Here is a 7,866-nt window from a genome sequence, read left to right as displayed (position 1 = left end):
ATCTATCCCCCTAGGAGCATGCGCGTAGTACTTTGTTTCGATAACTAATAGATTTTTGCAATAAGTATATGAGTTCTTTATGACTAATGTTGAGCCCACGGATTATACGCACTCTCACCCTTCCACCTTTGCTAGCCTCTCTAATACCGCGCACCTTTCGCCGGTACCATAAACCCACCATTTACCTTCCTCAAAACAGCCACCATACCTACCTATTATGGCATTTCCATAGCCATTCCGAGATATATTGCCATGCAACTTTCCATCATTCCGTTCATCATGACACATTCATCATTGTCATATTGCTAGCATGATCATGTAGTTGACATAGTATTTGTGGCAAAGCCACCGTTCATAATTCTTTCATACTTGTCACTCTTGATTCATTGCATATCCCGTTACACCGCCGGATGCATCCATATAGAGTCATACTTTGTTCTAGTATCGAGTTGTAAATAAATAGAAGTGTGATGATCATCATTCAATAGAGCATTATCCCAAAAAAAGAGAAAGGCCAAATAAAAAAAAGGAAGGCCAAATAAAAAAATAAAAAAATAAAAAAAATAAAAGGGACAATGCTACTATCCTTTTACCACACTTGTGCTTCAAAGTAGCACCATGATCTTCATGATAGAGAGTCTCCTATGTTGTCACTTTCATATACTAGTGGGAATCTTTCATTATTGAACTTGGCTTGTATATTCCAATGATGGGCTTCCTCAAAATGCCCTAGGTCTTCGCGAGCAAGCGAGTTGGATGCACACCCACTAGTTTCTTTTGTTGAGCTTTCATACACTTATAGCTCTAGTGCATCCGTTGCATGGCAATCCCTACTCACTCACATTGATATCTATTGATAGGCATCTCCATAGCCCGTTGATATGCCTAGTCGATGTGAGACTATCTTCTCCCTTTTTTTTCCTCTCCACAAACCACCACTCTATTCCACCTATAGTGCTATATCCATGGCTCACGCTCATATATTGCATGAAGATTGAAAAAGTTTGAGAACATCAAAAGTATGAAACAATTGCTTGGCTTGTCATCGGGGTTGTGCATGATTTAAATATTTTGTATGGTGAAGATAGAGCATAGCCAGACTATATGATTTTGTAGGGATAACTTTCTTTGGCCATGTTATTTTGAGAAGACATGATTGCTTAGTTAGTATGCTTGAAGTATTATTATTTTTATGTCAATATGAACTTTTGTCTTGAATCTTTCAGATCTGAATATTCATATCGCAAGTAAGAAGAATTACATTGAAATTATGCCAACTAGCATTCCACATCAAAAATTATCTTTTTTATCATTTACCTACTCGAGGACGAGCAGGAATTAAGCTTGGGGATGCTTGATACGTCTCCAACGTATCTATAATTTTTGATTGCTCCATGCTATATTATCTACTGTTTTGGGCAATATTGGGCTTTATTATCCACTTTTATATTACTTTCGGGACTAACCTATTAACCGAAGGCCCAGCCCAGATTTGCTGTTTTATGCCTATTTCAGTGTTTTGAAGAAAAGGAATATCAGACGGAGTCGAAATGGAACGAAATCAACTAGAGAAGTTATTTTTGGAACGAAAGCCACCCGATGGACTTGGACCCCACGTCAAGGAAGGAAGGAGGAGCTCACGAGGGTAGGGGGCGCGCCCACCCCCCTGGGGCGCCCCCCTGCCTCGTGGGGCCCTCGTGGCTCCCCTGACGTGCTTCTTTTGCCTATATAACTCCATATACCCTAAATCTTCCAAAACACATATTAGATCGGGAGTTCCGCCGCCAGAAACCTCCGTAGCCACCTAAAACCAATCTAGACCCGTTCTGGCACCCTGCCGGAGGGGACAATCCCTCTCTAGTGGCCATCTTCATCATCCCGGTGCTCTCCATGACGAGGAGGGAGTAGTTCTCCCTTGGGGCTGAGGGTATGTACCAGTAGCTATGTGTTTGATCTCTCTCTCTCTCTCTCTCGTGTTCTTGAGGTGGCACGATCTTGATGTATCGCGAGCTTTGCTATTATAGTTGGATCTTATGTTTCTCCTCCCCCTCTTCTCTCTTGCAATGAATTGAGTTTCCCCTTTGAAGTAATCTTATCGGATTGAGTCTTTAAAGATTTGAGAACACTTGATGTATGTCTTGCCGTGGATATCTGTGGTGACAATGGGATATCACGTGATTCACTTGATGTATGTTTTGGTGATCAACTTGCGGGTTCCGCCCATGAACCTATGCATAGGGGTTGGCACACGTTCTCGTCGTGATTCTCCGGTAGAACTTTGGGGCACTCTTTGAGGTCCTATGTGTTGGTTGAATAGATGAATCTGAGATTGTGTGACGCATACCGTATAATCATACCCACGGATACTTGAGGTGACATTGGAGTATCTAGGTGACATTAGGGTTTTGGTTGATTTGTATCTTAAGGTGTTATTCTAGTACGAACTCTAGGGCTGTTTGTGACACTTATAGGAATAGCCCAACGGATTGATTGGAAAAAATAACTTTGAGGTGGTTTCGTACCCTACCATAATCTCTTCGTTCGTTCTCTGCTATTAGTGACTTTGGAGTGACTCTTTGTTGCATGTTGAGGGATAGTTTTATGATCCAATTATGTTAGTATTGTTGAGAGGACTTACACTAGTGAAAGTATGAACCCTAGGCCTTGTTTCCTAGCATTGCAATACCGTTTACGCTCACTTTTATCACTTGTTACCTTGCTGTTTTTATAATTTCAGATTACAAATACCTTTATCTACTATCCATATACCACTTGTATCACCATCTCTTCGCCGAACTAGTGCACCTATACAATTTACCATTGTATGGGGTGTGTTGGGGACACAAGAGACTCTTTTGTTATTTGGTGGCAGGGTTGCTTGAGAGAGATCATCTTCATCCTACGCCTCCTACGGATTGATAAACCTTAGGTCATCCACTTGAGGGAAATTTGCTACTGTCCTACAAACCTCTGCACTTGGAGGCCTAACAACGTCTACAAGAAGAAGGTTGTGTAGTTGACATCACTGATCTCCTCCGCGAAGCGGTCAAGGATTTGCGATCTTTATGCGCCATCGAGCCCATTTTGTCATTTCTGAAGGACACGTTATACGACAACGGCTTGGGATCCTCAATTGCCAAGTCAGATCTCATCGACCACGACCACGACCACGAGGAGGGCACCCACGAAGGTTCTTCCAAGGTGGAACAGCCCATCTGTGACATTAGAGAGCGCACCATGGGTCTGTGCTCTTCCAACTGGAAGGATCCTGTCCATGAAATGTGAGGCAACATCCTATCAGCAAATCTTACCTTTTCTAGCTTGCCAACCCGTACCCTATGTTGTAGTAGCATTTGCCGTGCGGTGCTTTAACTGTGCCGTGTTTAATTATTTCAGTTATGCAAAAATGTATTGTTCAATAGGTCTATGTGATGTTTAAGTATGAATTGTCCACTTTAGTTTCACGAATGGCTATATTTGGTTGTTTATAGTGTAGTGAGTAGATGCCTTGTTTATCTGTATTTGGATGTTAGGTTGGTTGGAGTGAGCATTTTTCCAGTTATCGAGCAGATGCCTTGTTTATATGTATTTGGTTCTTAGTTTGGTTGCAGTGAGCATTTATCCAGTTATCAAGCAGATGCCTTGTTTATCTGTATTTGGTTGTTAGGTTGCTTTTTTAGCATTTGTCTAGTTATCAAGCAGATGCCTTGTTTATATGTATCTGCTTGTTAGGTTGGTTGCAGTGAGCATTTGTCCAGTTTTCAAGCACATGCCCTGTTTATCTGTATTTGCTTGTTAGGTTGGTTGCAGTGAGACTGTCCAGTTTTCAATGGCTATATTTGGTTGTTATACTGGTCATTTATGCCTCGTTCATTTCATTCATTCACAATGTGTTGTTCATTATGTGCAAGTCGGAACTGTGCCACTCGACTACATCAATACCAGTTTGAACGGCTATATTTGGTTCCAGCTGTTCCTGGTGTAGTTAACACATGCCCTTTGTTTCAGTTTTACACATTTATCCAGTGTGATGTTTAAGCATTATCTATGTTCTATTCATTTTCAATAATACTAGTTTGAATTGCAATATTTGATGGCTGTTAAGCCTGCTGTCAGTAACATTGCACTCCATTTTATATCTGCTTTAACAGCATGCTGAAACCAACACATTCAAGCTATCATTTGGAGATCATGTTGTTTACCTTTGCTATATTTGTTTGATGTTAAGGTTGATGTACTTATCATGCCTTTCCACTACTTATGCAGGACAACAATGGGAGTGGCCACCATTTTCCGCCAAGGTTAGCTTCATCCCTCGGCTTGTACTCCCCCGTCGTTCCACGATGTAGTGCATATAGATCCAGGCCTGGACACTTGTTAGCTTCTAATATTGACTTGTTGCTTGTAGGTACATATGCCCTTGGGAAGGATCCACACATCAACCCTTTTTGCGTATGGGGCAATGAGATATTCATGAACAAGCATCAAGTGAGAAAACTGATAAGGATTATTAGCAAAAAGATACGAATGGTGGCAAGCAAATTATTTGTTTATGCTCTATCCAACACAACAGTGACCTGCAGGATGGTAACTACAAACTCTGCAACCTTCTCTTTTTACTGCAAAAAGATACGAATGGTGGCAAGCAAATTATTTGTTTATGCTCTATCCAACACAACAGTGACCTGCAGGATGGTAACTACAAACTCTGCAACCTTCTCTTTTTACTGCCCATAATGAGTTGTTAGACAACAATGTCTGGATCTTTTTCGTTCGCAGTGGTTCCCAAAGCAGTTCACTCAAGATTACCTCGAAAAGTACATGATTGGTGGACACACAATGAAGGTTGAAGTATTTCATCCAGACTACAATGAGCATCGAGAAGTCACAATGAAGACAATGAAGGCTGGACAGGAAGCCATCACAAGGGGTTGTCCTAGAGTCATGCGCGCATTACACATGGAGGAGGGCACAATATGGGCATTCCACTTCACCTTCTCCAGCAACCAGAATGTCTTTCGCCTCTCCCTTTACTGTCTTTAGTACAACTGTGGTTCATCATTCTTTACTTGGTGCTTCTATAGTTCTTCAGTATATGTACCTGTGCATCGAATTATGCATTCGTGGTTGAACCTATATTTGTCATAAACATGGTTGGATATTAAATAAGTGATTGCCTACTTTCAAATTCAAAACATGTGATTTTTAAATTAGGGATTACACTGCACACAGTTTGCGAAAGCGAAACATCTACGATAGACGTGGAGATCAGAAACGTTTCTAGGATTCACTACGTGTGCGATCAATCTCCACTGCACACACGACATCCTCTTGAAAACTATTTATGTTAGGCCACATTGCGCAAGCGTTTACCACATAGAAACTGTGTGTGATGGACAGCCTTTGCCACACAGTTTCTTCTACGTACCGTTTGTGATGCATTCAATAACGCAGACGATAAAATTGTTAATATCGTGTGCAATGGCAACGCTATCACAAATGATTTAACGGGGAAAATTGTGTGTGATGTACCTGTGAACAGAAACGTTTTCCTTGGAGCGACTGTGTGGGATGTACATACTAACGAAAACGTTTAGCGGGGACTGATTGTGTGGGATGTACTTGCGACCGGAAACAATTTTGCATGTATAATTGTATTTTTAGCTCTATTATACGTATTACCGTATATGAGCGCCCGCCGGTCGCACACGACCTCATTTTGCCAAGCGTGTGTGGCAGGAGGGCATATCCCCGACGGTTTCTGGGTCGTGTGGGAAGGACCCCCTTATCGCCCACACTCACTTGGCGACGGTTCCAAACACCGTCGCGGAAAGGAGTTAAAAACCATTTGTATAGCACCGACGCATACCAGTGCAAGTTCTTTTCTATAAGCACGTATGACTATTTACGGAGTACATGCCTACATTATATTTATGAACTAGAGCTAGTTCTGTATCACCCTAGCTTATTACTGTTATATGATGAATATTATCCAACATAATCACCGATCCAATGCCTACGAGCTTTTCACATATTGTTATTGCTAAGTTACTATTGCTATTGCTACTGTTCCAACTGCTACAAAATTGTTACTGCTGTTACCGTTACCATTGCTATCGTTACTACTACTATCCTATTACTGTGTTACTAATCACTTTGCTGCAGATATTTAATCTCTAGGTGTGGTTGAATTGACAACTCAACTGCTAATATTTACAAATATTCTTTGGCCCCCTTGTATCGAATCTATAAATTTGGGTTGAATACTCTACCCTCGAAAACCATTGCGGTCCCCTATACTTGTGGGTTATCAAGACCTTTTTCTGGCGCTGTTGCCGGGGGGCATAGTTATATTTGTTGAGTCACTTGGGATTTCTATTTGTTATTCACTATGAAGAATCTGAAAGATACTAGAACCAAGATCGTTCCCTCTAAGACGAGGGGAGGTAAGGAATTGCCATCTAGCTTTGCACTTGATTCACCTTTTGTTTTGAATAGACTTGCAACACCACCACCTGCTATTAATTCTTATATGTCGCAAGTTATTGATGATGCTACTTCTTCTATGAATGATGCTTATGATGATGCTAGTACCTTGCTTGATAATAATGTGCCACTAGGTGAATTTCTTGATGAACAACTTGCTAGAGCTAAAGATATTGAGAATGCTGAAACTGATGAAATTACTGGAACTGAAAATTATGAAATACCTATTAGATCTAGCTCTCCTAGATTTGAATTGCTGATAACCCACAAGTATAGGGGATCCCAACAGTTTTTGAGGGTAGAGTATTCAACCCAAATATATAGATTCGAAACAAGGGGAGCCAAAGAATATTTACAAGTATTACAATTGAGTTGTCAATTCTACCACACCTGGAGATTAAATATCTGCAGCACAGTGATCAGTAGCACAATAATATGATAGTTTTGATAGAAGTGGTAACAGTAACAATGATAGCAATGGTTTTATAGCAAGTGTAATAGTAACATCAGCAGTAGTTGATACGTCTCCGTCGTATCTACTTTTCCAAACACTTTTGCCCTTGTTTTGGACTCTAACTTGCATGATTTGAATGTAACTAACCCGGATTGACACTGTTTTCAGCAGAATTGCCATGGTGTTATTTATGTGCAGAAACAAAAGTTCTCGGAATGACCTGAAACTCCACGGAACGTATTTTTGGAAATAATAAAAATACTGGCAAAACATCAAGGCCAGGGGGCCCACACCCTAGCCACGAGGGTGGGGGGCGCACCTGCCCCCTGGGCGTGCCCCCCTATCTCGTGGCCCCCCTGGAGCTCCTCCGACCTCAACTCCAACTCTATATATTCGTGTTTGGAGAGAAAAAAAAATCAAGGAGATAGATTCATCACGTTTTACGATACAGAGATGCTGCCAAGCCCTAAACTCTCTCGGGAGGGCTGATCTGGAGTCCGTTCGGGGCTCCGGAGAGGGGAATCCGTCGCCATCGTCATCATCAACCATCCTCCATCACCAATTTCATGATGCTCACCGCCATGCGTGAGTAATTCCATCTTAGGCTTGCTGGACAGTGATGGGTTGGATGAGATTTATCATGTAATCGAGTTAGTTTTGTTAGGGTTTGATCCCTAGTATCCACTATCTTCTGAGATTGATGTTGCTATGACTTTGCTATGCTTAATGCTTGTCACTAGGGCCCGAGTGCCATGATTTCAGATCTGAACCTATTATGTTTTCATGAATATATGTGAGTTCTTGATCCTGTCTTGCTAGTCTATAGTCACCTACTATGTGTTATGATCCGGCAACCCCGAAGTGACAATAATTGGGACCACTTCCGGTGATGACCGTAGTTTGAGGAGTTAATGTCTTCACTATGT

This window comes from Triticum urartu, chromosome 5A, assembly GCF_056163025.1.
Source record: "Triticum urartu cultivar PI428250 chromosome 5A, HENAU_Tu73, whole genome shotgun sequence".
Lineage (NCBI taxonomy): Eukaryota > Viridiplantae > Streptophyta > Magnoliopsida > Poales > Poaceae > Triticum > Triticum urartu.
This window is presented reverse-complemented; position numbering follows the sequence as displayed.